Raw genomic sequence first — 16,787 nt, 5'->3', positions numbered from 1 at the left:
GTTTCATCTCCTGTTTGAAAGCGATCTGTCTGCAGTGAACCACATCTTGAAAAGTGGTATACACATGCAAAACATCTCGGCAAGTGACTTTATGGATAAAGTCAATGTCCAAGACAGTATTTTGGATTCTCACCTGATTAATCTCATGGCGTGTCAGCGTGGTACTAATGAGTACTGGTACCGTCGTCATGGTGATTTAAAATGTATGTTGAGGAACTTAGGTACTCCCACATGGTTCCTCACTCTGAGCTGTGCCGAGTATGGCTGGGAAGACTTACTTGAATTTCTACGAGAGGCAAATGCTAACGTAGATAACATCGAATTCAAGACACCCGGAGAACTGTGCTCTTTGGATCCAGTCAATGTATGTAGGTACTTCAATCATAGATTTGAAGCTATGATGTCTTTCATCATGAATAAGAAGAATCCACCTCTTGGAGAGGTGTTGGATTTCTTCTGGAGAAAGGAGTACCAAGCAAGAGGTGCTCCTCATATACATATGTTGCTGTGGATCAAGGATGCACCTAAATTTGGAACGGATCCAGAAGACTCAGTGATGAGTTTCATCCAACAGTATTCTACGTGTGCTGTTCCAAACGCAAAGGAGAAGAAAAGCCTAAGAGAAAAAGTTCTGCGTTTCCAAAGCCATCGATGTGGAAAGTACTGCCGTCGTAAATTCCGAAACAAGGACAAGTTCTACACTAAATGTCGTTTCGGCTTTCCACGACCGGTGATTTCTAAAGGAAGAGTAAACAGTTTGATGTCTTCGCTGCGACACAATGTCATGAAGAAATCACCTAAAAACACTTACAATTTGAAGAGGAACGAAGAGTCCAAGTACATCAACGACTACAACCCGGTGATTTTGTCCATGTGGAATGCTAACATGGATATACAGTTTGTGGCTGATAACTGTATGACTGTGGCTCGGTATGTGACGTCTTACATCACCAAAAAAGAGAAGACAGAATTGAAGGATATGTGGGAGGACATTTCCCATGAAAAGAGCCTCAGCAAGAAGTTGTACAGTTTCAGTCTGAAGATGTTGTCGCATCGAGAAATCGGAGCGTACGAATGTTCTGACCGGTTGTCTTCAGCAAGTCTCTATGCCAAGTCCAGGAGTATCGTTTGGGCGAGTCTTGGTCTTGCAGCAACGCGTAATCGAGTTCTCAAACCTGTGCGGGAAATTGAGTATTTGGCGGAAAAGGAGCCAAACAGTACCGACATTTTGAAGACAAACATGTTGGATACATATTATCCAAATCGAAGCAGTCACCTCGAGAATGTTTGTCTGTATGAGGTTCTGCAAAATTACATATTCAAGAGGAACATCAAAGAAGATACTGAGAAAGGAGTGTATGCTGTAATAGGAAGTGAGGGATGTCTGGTCAAGCAAAGAAAATGCCACTTGGTAAACCATCGAAAATTGAGTGGCGAATCTCCTGAAAAAAAGGAGTTTTTCTATTTAGCACTTTTGCAACTTTTCAAGCCTTGGCGTGCAGAAGAGGAACTGCTTGGAGATTTCCTCTGTTACGAAGACTCTTTCAATGCCGCCAAGGAGACCATAGAATGTCCTGCTTTTCCCAAATATGTAGAAATGTTGAATGCGGAAATTGAGCAGGAAGCAACGATTGCAGCGAGATTGCCAGAGACAGTTCTCAGGACAGTCAGAGTTCTGCTTCATTGAGTCAGGATCCACTAGGAGGACCTCTTATCGAAAATGAAGCTGCCACTGCCATGAATGAAGTGGAAAGAGCCATGGCACATGCTCAGGAGGATGCGGTTAACTTAGAAGAGTTGGAAAGACAACTCAACGTTGAGCAGAGGAAAATATATGACGAAGTTACCATGCAAATTGATCATGGATTAAGTCATGATAAGAAAGAGTGCTCATGTACGTCGTTGAAGCCTGTCCGACTGTAGGTGAGTGGAGAAGCGGGAACTGGAAAAAGTTTCCTCATTAAAGCAATTTCATGCTATTTGCAGGAAAGGACAGAGTCATCGCTGTCTTGTGTTGTCACTGCTCCAACTGGACTGGCAGCACATAATATTAAAGGGATTACTTTACATCGTTTACTGATGCTGCCAGTGGAGCATGACAACAAATTACAATATCACAAGCTATCTGGAGATGCTTGTTTTGAAGTTTCAAGAATCTTGAGGAAAATGAAACTTCTTATCATTGACGAAGTAAGCATGGTTTCCAATGTAATGCTTGCCTTTGTGCATTTGAGGATGCAAGAAGTTCTCAAAACAGAGTATGATGTGTTATTTGGTGGCAAACACATCATTGTTTTCGGAGATCTTCTGCAGCTGACACCAGTGAAAGGGCAACCTGTGTTCAAAATGCTCACGCATGAAGATACCAGGAAGTGCCTAGGCAGCATTGGCAACGTCAATATATGGTTAAACTTCAATTATGCTGAACTGCATGAAAATATGCGTCAGGCGAAGGATGAAGTTTACAAGACTATTCTACAAGATGTTAGAATTGGAAAAGTGACCGAGCATGGGAAAGAAGCTTTACATGCACGATTACTGTCAAATTTATATCCAGAACAAGATGTTGTGCCTGAGAATATTTTTCAGAAAATTACTGAGAAGAAATCTGGAATATGTTTGATGCCAACTCTTGCAGAATGTGCCAAATTTAACAACAAAATGTTGCATTTAGAAAAGCAAGAGATTGTGAAACTGGAAGCTATTGATAGAGTAGAGCATATGGGATCAACAATTATTTTGTCTGAGAATCTGAAAACAAAATTGGATTCATTAGAGAAGAGTATATCTAAAACTGCAGGTTTTGAAAAGACTCTGAATGTGTGCTTGAACTGCCGTATAATTTTAAGAAGGAATTTACATGTTGAAAGAGGTCTGGTAAATGGATCAATGGGTAATGTTGTTGATTTTGTGAAATACAGAAATAGAGATGGAATTGAATTTTTAAAAATTAAATTTGATGGCATTGAGGAAGTACAGCTAATTGCTCGTTGTTCTGCTAGATTTTTGCTTGTAAAAGACTTATATGTTCGCCGTAAGCAGTTTCCTGTTTGCTTGGCATATGCGGTGACAATCCATAAATCGCAAGGTTTAAGTGTAGACAGTGCATTGGTGAATATTGGCAGTTCTGTGTTCAAGGAGGGTATGGCATATGTGGCATTGTCACGAGTTAGAACTTTATCGGGATTGTACTTGATTGAGTGTGATGTCACAAACATTTGTGCGGATCTAGATTGTGTTAAGGAATACAATAGGTTAAGAAGAGAGTATGCGCCACATTTGCCTCAGTATCCTTTGTTTGAGAAACGTGTGGTAGGCCGGAAACGAAGAAATGAGAACAATACTGGGGAGGTTGTAGCAAAAAGACAAAAAGTCAATGAACCTAAAATTACAAGCAGAAACAAAAAGGATTCTGTTGAAGATGTTGTTGGTTTTCAGTTTGAAAACAGTTCTGGTGTCAACTGCTATGCTAATGTAGTGGTTAATGTTTTCTTTTCTCTAAAAAATGTAAAAGAAGAGATTGTGGTCAATTCTGATCAAAGATTTTGCAGTTTGTTAAATTCTGTGTTAGAGAAATGTAGCACTGATAGAAGAAACATAGAAAGTGTGTCTGAAATTCGAAATCTGTTAGACAGATGTTCAGGCCAAACACAATTCTCTCAAAATATTCAGCAAGATTGTCAGGAGTTTTTAATGTATATGCTTGATGTATTACATGCTGAAGGTGTAGATGTAGATCAGCTGTTTGGGCTTTCTTATCAATGGCAGCATGACTGCGAGAACTGTATGGTATCAAGTACTACTAGTGTAGACTCAGAAAGATTTATATATTTAACTTTGCCAGACAGTAAATCAGTCTCCTTTAATAAGCTAGTAAAAGCAGCTGATCACAACATGGAGTGTAGCCAATGTAAATCTGAAATGATGTCCACATTATTTATACGAACATATGGCCAGTATGTCATTTTAATGTTCCAACGATGTAGGCCTGATGGAACAAAATTGACAACTTTAATTAAAAATGTTGTAGCTTCGCAGTTGTCAATATCAGGAAGGACTTTTGTAACTGCAGCAATTATATATCATGACGGCCCTTCAATAACATCAGGACATTACACAGCTTATTTAAAGTCTAGAAATGGCTGGTCATTCTGCAATGATTCTGTTTTAATTTTCACAAAAAAATTGCCGTATGACCTTAAAAACTCTTACCTGGTGTTTTTAAAACCAAAATTTTAGGGAAATAATCTCGGGATGTGCTCTGTGGAATTTCAAGAAGTTCTAATGGCTCCTACACAATTTGGCCTTGAGGATAAGTGTAGTTCAGAGACATAACTTCTAACCATAGGACTGGACGTCATGGAGAAATACGTGCACTTTCAATGAGTTCAGAAAAACTGTTTCTTTTTATAAGCTAATTGAAGCAGCCAATCAAAACATGGAGTAGAGGGAATGTAAGTCTGCAATGCTGTCTACTGTTTTACATTGCTTTGTGATTAAAAGTGATGTAGAGAATTAAATAATTGTAGTAGTCATAGAGGTAGTGTAAGTCTGCTTCATAGTAAGCAGTATCAGTGTCATAGGAAATGTAGAACATGACTGAGCAAGAAGGGGAAGATATTACTATTCCAGGATTGTGAAAATGATCTTCAACATTTTAATTCTGAAAGTTGCGGAAATGCCAAATGACGGGATTGGCTTACAAGAAATCCAAGAGTTATAAATGGCTCTGACCAGATTTGGCCTTGTGGAAAATTGTGGTAGAGAGCAAGAAGTCATTTATTGCATGTAACGTGTTTTTAAAAACGATGGAGATTTTCTTTCAGAAAGTGGCGGGCTGAAAGTAATAACAGCACAAAAGAGTGTAAGCTGTTCATAGGACATCCTTTGACGTCATGGAAAGTAAGTTAACTTTAAGGAGTTCTGAATTTTGATTTCTGATGTTGTATGGGTTTTTTAAACACAATCATTTTGATTGTGTTTTTTTTTTCCCCGCTGTTACATGATGAATACCTTCAAGTCACTGTTTTTAGTGAAATTTGATACATTCTGAGAACAGCAAAAATAAACCATTTAACATGTATAATTAATGTTCTACTTTTTGTACTTATGATATACATTTAGAAATGTGAGGTAGATATGGAGAAACTGAGGCTTCTGTAAGTGTCAAAGTTAATGCTTACAGTGCTGCACTTCTGGGTACTGTTTTTTTTTTAAAACTGAATAGGCCTCACCTTAAAGAAACCTCTTGAAAGGACACATCTTATTTGTATCCTGAAAGAATCATTTAAAATGTTAGACACAATTTTATGATGGCTTTACATCTTTTTTGCGCTGCTATTGCATCACTATTGTGAGACATCAGCAGTACAAAAGATGCACCATGTTCCAAAATAGGCCTCACTTCATCAGCATCAAGATACTGTTTGTTTAAAATATATATCTTTAGGATTGTGTAGGGGACGTATAGCAGCAGAGGCTTCTGTAAATCTCAAAGTTTTTGAAAAACTGTTTCTTCTTGAACCTTTTCCCTTGTCTTTTCAAATTTTTAAATACATGTTTTAATATTTTTGAAATGTTTCTTCTCTCTTTTACAGATTGAAAGTATGAAAAAATATTTGAAAAAGTTAACAAGAATTATAAGGTAAATGTTTTCTACTCTTTTAACCCGCAATCCACTGCTGATGATGTCATTGACTATGTCATGAATGATGTAATAAGTGGACATGACTTACTTCATTGGTAGGCCTTCACATGTATTAATGCATACACTGCTGCACTTCTGCGTACTGTTTCATATGCTGAACTACATCTGCACTATGAGATACCTAAGCAAAGGCAACACAGGTGATGTGATTTTGAAATGAGCAAAAGAAACTCCACGTTTTCAATTACATTACTTGTGTTTTCTAAGTTTACGGATGACATTGTGCGGATGAACTTTAGGTCTGTCTATGGACACAGAAGAGGTCTGGCCGTTGTTCAAGAGTGAAGTGGACATGTTTTACTTCAATGGTAGGCCTTCACATGTATTATCTCCTCTGTATTCTTCAACAAGCATAAATTTGATATGCAACCCTAAGTAGGCCTCATCTTAAACAAAATTTTGGAGAGGACACACCTTATCGTCATCCTGAATCAATCATTTAATCTATCACATTTAACATCTATTAGTTCTACTGCTTCATTTCTTTAATCCTTACTTTCCTGCCTTTGCTACTTCTCTCATTCCTTTCTCTATTACTTAATTATTCTACTCCTTCCAGTATTTTTCTCAGTCCCTCTCTTCTCATACTTCTTCATTATTATTCACTCATTCTGTCTCTATTAATGTTACTGTTTCTGAATGATCTCAAAAAATTTTTAAAACAAGAACAGTAAGTATAAGGATAGGAAACAGACATTTATGTTACAAGAAAGACAGCTATAGGAAGTAAACAAAAGATACTGTTACTCGCAATCCACTGCTGATGATGTCACTGACCATGTCAAGAATGATATAATATGTGACATGATCAGAAGTGGATTGCGGGTAACAGTATGTTTTCTTTACTCCCTGTAGCTGTCTTTGTTTTAACATAACTGTCTGTTTCCTTCCCTTATACTTACTGTTCTTTTTTTTAAAAAAATTTTTGGGTTCGCTCCTGGTTCGCGTACCGGAGTGCGAACTGGAAGCGAACTAAAAGAAATAGAGATTGGCAGAGTTTCAAAAATTCTACCAATTTTTTTTATAATGGGGAGGTAGTTCTGAAAAGAACTTTTTTTTGGGTTTTTGTTGTTTTCAATTTTTTTTATTATTTTTCTGAACATTTTGTATATTTTTTTGTTTTTTCTGAACATTTTGTAATTTTTTTGTTTTTTTGGGGGGGAGGGGGGAAACAAAAATGATTCATTGAGAAGGGCTCAACAGGAGCAACGAAAAAAAGAAGAATTTATTTTTTGGGGCGTTTCGGGCAAACATGATTTTTGATAGCTCTCATTATAAGAGTAATGCTACTTTCTCGGTAGCAAAGTGTTTGGCTGCACCACACGCACACTTGCTTTACTTCCCCCATGTCCATTTGAATGTTCGGGATCACCTCCCTCGCCTCTGGTCCCGATACTTCTTTGACAGCAGATGTTCTCACCATTGCCAGGGGATTTTGCTGTTCATCACGAAGCTGGGCAGCACTATAATTATTTGGGTGCCACCTACTCATATGCCTGTGCATCGTATAATTGCCGAAGCTGTATTTCTTGTCAGTGCCCCTTGACAGTCGATCGTTGCAAATACGGCAAAACACATATCTGGCATTGACTTTTTTTTGCCCTGCTGGAAATTTAAAAAATTGCCAGATGTAGTTTTCTTTTCTATTGTACCTCCTGGGCTCCTCTGGCAAAAACTCAGGCTCTTCCTCCTCTTCCTCCTCTTCTTGATCTTACTCTTCTTCAAACATTGGTTGAGCAGGTGGTCCTTTCTTCCCTTGAGGAGGTGGGGGTGGTGGTGGGGGAACACTAGCTGAAGCAACAATGGAAGCCATTTCTCTATAAAGTAAAAGGGTCTTTCTCTCACCAAGATGAAAGTCAGAGTGAGGAAAGAAGGAGGGGTTTTCATCATTTGGGAAAAACAATACTTCTCAACCAATGAAAAGTGTTATTTTTAGGTCACCTGACCTAGCTTTACATCATTATGAAACCAAAATTGAAATGAACCAATGAAAAGTTTTATTAACAAGTCACATGACCTCTCACGCTCATGTTACGCGCTGCGGAACGCGCCCCGGTTAGCTTCCGGGTCGCTAAGCTTCGCGCCCCGGTCCGCGCCCCGGGACACTTCCGGGTGCGCTAACGCGGTACGTCACAAGACGCATTACGCGGCAACGCGATACGTCGCGCTTTCGCGACGCGCCCCGGTTAGCTTCCGGGTCGCTGAGCTTCGCGCCTCGGTCCGCGCCCCGGGGCACTTCCGGGTGCGCTAACGCAGTACGTCATAAGACGCATTACGCGGAAACGCGATACCATCACTAAGTTGATTTTTTACCGGTTCGCGGACCGGGTCGCGGCATCAAATTGAGCTAACGGGAAGCTTCCCGGTTCGCGGACCGGGAGCGAAACAAAAAAAATATTTTAAAAAAATTATTAATAAACATATAAAATATATTTTTGGATTTAAATAAGAATACATTTTATAGCTATAGATATTTGCTATTAAAAAACCATTGAAATTCACTGAAAAAACCATAGGTTATAAACCATATATAGTTAGGAATTAGCATTTAAAAAACCTTGAAAATTCACTGAAAAAACCATAGGTTATAGACCATATATAGTTAGGAATTAGCATTTAAAAAACCTTATTTTACTCACACAAAACCAATGAAATTCCATATATAGTTAGTTGTACTAACTATATATCACGCACCCGCAATCCACTGCTGATCATGTCACATATTACATCATTCATGACATGGTCAGTGACATCACTGATGACATCACTGATGACATCTCAAATGACATCACTGATGACATCACTGATGACATCTCAAATGACATCACTGATGACATCACTGATGACATCTCAAATGACATCACTGATGACATCACTGATGACATCTCAAATGACATCACTGATGACATCACTGATGACATCTCATTTGACATTACTGATCACATCACTGATGACATCACTCATGTGATAATACGATGAACCTCTTCAGACTCTAATATAACCTTAGATACACTCAGTGTAAACAGACACTCACAGACTGTCACTCATCCATGGAGTTACTTACACACCTAGTCAGTCATGCAAAGAATCAATCACACCTCCATTTTCACAACTATACAGTTATACACATCTTACTTATTCAAACATATACTAAAACATATTTACTCACTTATACAATCCTGGATACAAGAGCACAATGATCCATACAGCCACTCACACATTCACTGGCTCTTATGCACAGTTATTTATATATGTCAACTCTCACATGTACTGTATTTTACATATGTACTTACTTTGACATGTAGCACTGAGATATCCATTCACTCACCAATACAGTCATGCACACAGTCAACCGCCCATACAGCTGTTTCCACATGCACTTTTGAACCCATACATCTATGCACAGAGTCATACACCTCCCAGCCACCCACACACACACTCAGTCTCCCATACAAATGCTTGGGCAACCAATCAATAACCCATATAGTTACTCATATAGCTACTGATCAACACATGCAGCAGTTTACAGAACAACAGACATAATGATGCACAAATTAAGACAGTTTAGTCACTAACCCATGCACTCAGTGAGACACATTTAACCACTCACTCATACAGTCAGTCATGCACCTACTAAATCCTTCATCCAGACACTTATACATCCACTCATTCTTAAATATGTAAGACATATTTTAACTTTACAGAAAAATACAGTCACTGTATGATGTCATCAATGATGTCATCAGTGATGTCATTTGAGATGTCATCAGTGATGTCATCAGTGATGTCATTTGAGATGTCATCAGTGATGTCATCAGTGATGTCACTGACCATGTCATGAATGATGTAATATGTGACATCATCAGCAGTGGATTGCGGGTGCGTGATATATAGTTAGTACAACTAACTATATATGGAATTTCATTGGTTTTGTGTGAGTAAAATAAGGTTTTTTAAATGCTAATTCCTAACTATATATGGTCTATAACCTATGGTTTTTTCAGTGAATTTTCAAGATTTTTTAAATGCTAATTCCTAACTATATATGGTTTATAACCTATGGTTTTTTCAGTGAATATATATATATATATATATATATTCACTGAAAAAAACATAGGTTTCAGGGACATTATAGTTAGTTGGACATTTCACTCATACGAAACCATTGAAATTCCGCTATTATAGTTAGGCGAGTTAACTATAACTCGAGCCCCTGCAATGCACTACTGATTATGTCACATATTACATTATTCATGACATGGTCAGTGACATCACTAATGACATCACTGATGACATCTCAAATGGAATCACTGATGACATCACATGAAAATCTGATGCATTAAAAAAATAGAGAAACAAATACCAGTTACTACATACGCATTCACGGATTCTTAGGTCTACACACACATCATCCCATTAATCTATACAGTCACTCATAGATGCAGTGACTCATTAATATAACATTGTTATATGCACTTATACACCTATACAAACACTCACACACCACCACTCATCCAGAGTTACTCAAACACCTAGTCAGTCATGCAAAGAGTCAATCACACTTCTATTTACTCACATATACAGTTATACACACACTACCTCAGTTATTCATACAGATACTAATATAGAGTATCTTATACAATCACTGACACAAGTACACACTGATCAAATACAGCCACTCTCACAATCATTGGCTCTCATGTATAGTCATTTTCATACTCCAACTCTTACATGCACTGTGTTTTACATATAAGTTACTTGGACATTTAAAACTGAGATATGCATTCACTCACCAACACACCCATACACACACTCACCCACTAATACAGGTGTTTCCACATATACTCTTGAACCCATACACCCACTGAATGAAGCACACACACATCTATGCACAGAGTCACACACCTCCCATCCACTCACACATACACTCAGACAACCATACAAATACTCACGCAACCAATCAATAATTCATATAGACACTCATGTAGCTACTCACCAACCAATGAAGCAGCTTACACAGCAATAGATAGACTGATACAGACATTCACACAGCTTAGTCACTAACCTGCATTCAGTAACATTCATTAAATCACTCACTTGTACAGTCAGTTACGCACCTACTAAATCCTCCATCCAGACACTTATACTCCCACGCATTCTTCAATACATCTTGGCATATATATATGTAAAACATATTTAAACTTTACAGAAACACACAATCACTGGATGACGTCATCAGTGATGTAATTTGAGATGTCATCAGTGATGTCATATATATATATATATATATATATATATATATATATATATATATATATATTCACTGAAAAAACCATAGGTTTCACACCAGTTATAGTTAGGTGGAAATTTTACTTGCATAAAACCATTGAAATTCCCACGTTATAGTTAGTTGGACTCACTATAACTTGCGCGTGCAATGCACTGCTGATGACGTCACATATTACATCACTCATGACATGGTCAGTGACATCACTCATGACATCACTGATGACATCTCAAATGACATCACTGATGACAACATCCTTGTGACAAAGTGGCAGACCTCCTATCAACATAAAATAACCTTTGACACACACATTCAAAAATAGAAACTAACATTTTCTTAAAAAAGTAGAAACCAATACCTATTACAACAACTTATTAGGTAATTCCAACATCTACATACACATCCACTCATTCACCAACAGTTCTATCTAGTCACTCATGCATGTACTTACTCATCATATGTACTCATACACCTATACATCCTGTTACACACTAATACTCATCCATATAGTTACTCACACACAAATTCACAGATGCAAATAAACTATCAAAAACATTTACTTGATTATACTGCTATATACACACCACTACACATACTTCTACAGAAACGGAAACATATTTACTCTCTTAAACAATCAATTATAAAAACACATACTCACTAACCCACCCATACACACAATCATCCACCCATACAGTCTTGCACACATGCTGTCTTCAAAATACATACAAATAGTGAGTCACTCATTCATGCATCTGTACTCTAAGTAATATCCCCCACCGAACCACACAGACACTGATACTGATACTCAAAAAAAAACTAATAACCCATATACACACTCATGTAGCTACTCATCAACCCATACAGCCACTTATACACAAAGTGAGACACAGATACAGATATTTAAATATTTAAACATTACTCGCTAATATATGTATTCACTAAGATACATTTAATAAGTCAGTTAACCAATCAATTTTACACAAAAAAAACATCCATTTAGACATTTGTTCACCCATTTATTCTTCCATCAACCTTTAGATATACATATATAAAAAATATTTATTTTTCAGAAAGATACACATTCACTGGATGATGTCATCAGTGATGTCATTTGAAATGTCATCAGTGATGTCATGAGTGATGTCACTGACCATGTCATGAGTGATGTAATATGTGATGTCATCAGCAGTGCATTGCACTCGCAAGTTATAGTGAGTCCAACTAACTATAACGTGGGAATTTCAATTGTTTTATGCGAGTAAAATTTCCACCTAACTATAACTGGTGTGAAACCTATGGTTTTTTCAGTGAATTTAATAGGTTTTTTAAATGCTAATTCCTAACTATAACTGGTGTGAAACCTATGGTTTTTTCAGTGAATATATATATATATATATATATATATATATATATATTACCTACTGGCGGTCGCCAGTAGGTAGTTATAGTTAGGACCTACTTTCCATAGGAAATCCTCAACATTCTATTTGGATTAACTTTGGCCCTGGTGGATGAATCTTTGCGAATTTCTCAAAGAAGATGGCTCGGTCCGCTGCGCTCCTTCCCTGAAAGTTTGGGGGGGATTGGTGAAGTGGGGGCTGAGATAAAAGGGGGGTCCCAAAACGTGTTTTCTCCATGTTATTTTCCATAGGACGTTTAGACACGGCTACAGGTCGAACGGCTGAATGAATTTATAAGAAATTTGGCAAAACTATAGAGTCCCGCTCGCAGATGACGCTTTTTTTGGAATGGTGTAAATCTGTTCAGTAGTTGCTGAGAAAATTAAAGTTAAAGTCAATTATATATCTATAAGCGCGTACGGGTGCGCGCACTGGAGCGGCTGCGCGCGAGCGGAATTTTTTGTTTTGCTGCGTGACGTCTGTTAACGTTCCATTCGAAGGAAATTAGGAAGTGTTGACCGCCATTTTGTCACTGCGAGTAAATATATTGTCATTTCAAAGCGTTGGAACATGGAAAGGGGAGAAGGTAGAGATTGTTTTGCTGCGTAGGTTCTCTCAGGGTGTGCAGTAAGGGCCTTAAATGCGAAAATATATATATATATTATTTTTTTTTAAGTTGCGGGGTGCGCGCACTCGGGCGCGCACTCCTATTTACAAGAGTGTGAAAATGGAGATAAATCAGAAGTTTGAGTGCTTTGATATAAGGTGGCTCTGAAAAGAGCCCTTGTGTTAATTGAGTTTTTTCTGCATTTATAAGTAAGTACCGATGCAGAGTCTGATGTTGCAGAGGAAGATTCTGTTTCCCTCATCCGTGAAATGAACACCATCTGTCCTATAGATGTCTTGCATGTGGTAACGCAAGTTGTTGTGGTAAATAGAACCCATGCTATAATCTCTGAGGAAAGCAGAAACAGATTTATTTACATGTCTCCTTGCTTTCTCAATTTGTGCACAATGTTGATTGGACCAATTCCATTTCTGTCTTTGGCATATATTGGAATATACCAAGGCAGTTCGAGGAAAAAGTGTCATCAATTGTCGAAAGGTGTCTTTTAGAAGCATTTCCAGACCTACCCCAGTCAATGTGCCTAGATCGTTCCCACCACAGTGCACAATTATAAGGTCTGGTTCTGGGAGATGCATAAAAGTTTTCACCAATGGTATTAATTGGTGACATCTTAATCCTCTTTGCCCAATCCACGTTATCTGCACATTTGGTAAATCAAGGTTGGAAATTCGTCTGCTTGCTGCATATTTTCCACTCCAGTGAATATAGCTGTGTCCTAAAAGCCAAACCTTCATTTTCAAGGCAGATGCACTCGTACTCCGATGGGTTCTGGAAGTGGAATGGCAGTTAGAAGCTGAAAGTCAGGATAAAAAAAATGGATGAAGCTTGGTGTGGTTGATAAACGAAAAATGATTGGTTGATTCTAATACGTGAAGATTGAAGACTACGTTGCATGCTAATGTTATGTAAAAGAAAAAGTAGTATTGGGTGTGAAAAAAATGACATGTAACAGAGCTGTGGATAGGCAGGTGTTTCTGGAGGGAGAACAGTGTTGTTAGGTTGCTGTAGAACGTTGAGATATGAACTTTTTTGACCTGTGCCTTCAGCCAGGTGCAGAATGAGGTGTTACCATGGAAACAGCCAGAGATGGCAGTGGGTGATGGGTGACTTTTATGTGACATTGAAAATATTGTGAGGGACAACCAACTGAAATGTAAATTTGAATACAAAATTTTGCGGGAGGAAATATGATTGGCTGAAGAGACATATATGAGTCTGTATTGACTGGATATCTGTGCCATTGAATTTTGGTTGCAGTGATAGCAGCATAATTGAGACTTCCGTCAAACGAATATCTATTTTGTGACTGTCACTGTTGTACATCGTACAAAGCATTGGTAAAGGTAAGTCTGTAACTGTTTGTTTTGTCATGTACCGTAAAATATGGTTTACTCACAAACAATGATTGATTTTCCTCATAGTTTGAAACTAAACTCATTTTTGGCTGTCATAATGTGTTGTATTTCTAAAACTATTTTTAATTTAAATGTGAAATATGAAGTATAAAATATGTTTAATATAAAGAGTAATTATTTGTGTGATTTTGAAGCTTTTATATATAATGAGAGAAGTTGTTTATGAAGTGAAAAAATGATATTAGCAGAGAGACAGATAATGCAGATAGAGAGAGAAATGGTAAATTACATGTGATACCGTCGTGAAAAAATGTTAATGGTTAATGAATTCGTAAACTTTCTGTCACACGACAAAATTAGAGTGCGGTTTCTGGACGCGGCCTGGCTGCATTGGTGGGTGTAGGGTGAGAGGGGCAGGTGGTTGAGTGAAATAAAATGAAAAGTTGGTATATTACATGTGATACCGTCTTGAAAAAGTGGTAATGTGTAATGAATTCTTAAAGTTTCTGTCAGACGACAAAATTATAGTGCGGTTTGTGGCCGCGGCCTGCATTGGTGGGCGTAGGGTGAGAAGGGCAGGTGGTCGAGTAAAATAAAATGAAAAGTTGGTACATTACATGTGATACGGTCTTGAAAAAGTGGTAATGCTTAATGAATTCTTAAAGTTTGTGTCAGACGACAAAATTATAGTGCGGTTTGTGGCCGCGGCCTGCATTGGTGGGCATAGGGTGAGAAGGGCAGGTGGTCGAGTAAAATAAAATGAAAAGTTCTGACCATGAGGTTGTACACAGATTTGTGCAGTAAATGTGTTCGTAAATTGAGGTACCAAACGGAGTATAAAAATATCTCTCTCACTGCTGCTGTTTGACTGCATCTTCATCTCTCTTCTGTTTTCCGTCTCCGTTGCCCTGTGTTATCTTATTGTGTGTGTGTCTGTCTGTGTCTGCCTTCAGTCCGGGCTGAGGAATTTTGCTGTGGAGGCACACACAGATAGTCGCATCAAAGTAGTTGGAACGTTTTAAAAAAACTATTTATATAATTCAAATGCTTTTTTGAAGCGCTAGTGAATGTTTTCTTTCAGAATTACCGCTCGGTTGTTTCCATAGAGCAGAGGGTATGTTGTATTTCACTACTTAGTGCCTTTGCATGTGCACTCTGGTGGCTGGCTGAGAAGTGTTTGTTATTGTGGAGATTAAAGCGTGATAAGGAGTGAAATACGACATAGCGTCTGGTCTGTAGAAGCGTGGGAGCAGTGATTAACACTGAGTGGAGCGGAACTGCGACGGTGCTTGAGAAGAGTAATAAATTATTTTTTTACAGAGGTACAACTGTCTGCACGGTGAGCGACCTACTAAGAAAGGGTTCACGGGCTGTTATAGGGCTGTGTGGTTCTAGTATGAGTAAATCAGGTCGACAAAAGAAAATATTAAGTTAGTACAGCTGAAGTTACGTGGAACACATGAATACTGTTTCAATATACAATCATTTTAGTTGAGATTATGGATTAAAAGAGAGAACGTGTATATTTGAAATGTTTATTCAGAAATGCACTGTTTTCAAGGCAAGTTTCTAATCTAATACGAGTAGAGATATTGCAAAAAACAAAGTAATCGGTATAGTCAGTAGTACATAGAATACTAACGGTCTAGTTTATGAAAAATGAATATGGTTTTGCAAAATTAATTATACACTCTTATGAGGAAGTATATTATATTTTAATAAATGGAAGAAGGTCTCTGGCCTTTCAGTTTAGGAACGATACATGAAAATGCTAGTGGTTAGACATTATGTCTTTATCAATCAGCTCTCTGTATGCGAAGCACTATCACGTTTCTGTTATGCTATTGTGTAAGGGAAAAAAACGCGCCAAAACGGACAAAATGGCGAGAGGTGCATGTATGTAATGAAAATATTTCAGTTTATGGAAAATTAAATGATCAGAGGTGTCTGAGGCGGAATTAAGCAGTTCAAATGCGAAATGGCGTTTACAGTTATAAAAAATTCATTCTATATTTACACATTAATTAGGGCACATGTAGCATATATTAGCGAGTTTTGGTTCGAGTACGTTTGAAATAATATAAGATAAGATATACAATAGAATTGTTGAGATTAGACTTTAATAAAAAATAACGTTCAAAATCGAGTAGCTGAAGAAAAAAAATTTAGTCCACATAAAAGATCAAAATGTAACCAGTAGGAAATCATAATGTCCACTGTTTGACCACGTCACACCACTAGACAGGTTATAAATTCACCCTGTCGTAGCTATTTTTAATATTGGTGCTAGGAGTTATACCTTATTAAATTAGTTTTTGCTCCTTAAAACCAATTTTATTCACCCCCTTACACTTTTCTGGTTTGTTTCTTGCACTGCACTTTTGTTAACCCTGTCTGTCACTTCACCAAC

Source organism: Lissotriton helveticus, chromosome 11 (assembly GCF_964261635.1).
Source record: "Lissotriton helveticus chromosome 11, aLisHel1.1, whole genome shotgun sequence".
Taxonomy (NCBI): domain Eukaryota; kingdom Metazoa; phylum Chordata; class Amphibia; order Caudata; family Salamandridae; genus Lissotriton; species Lissotriton helveticus.
This window is presented reverse-complemented; position numbering follows the sequence as displayed.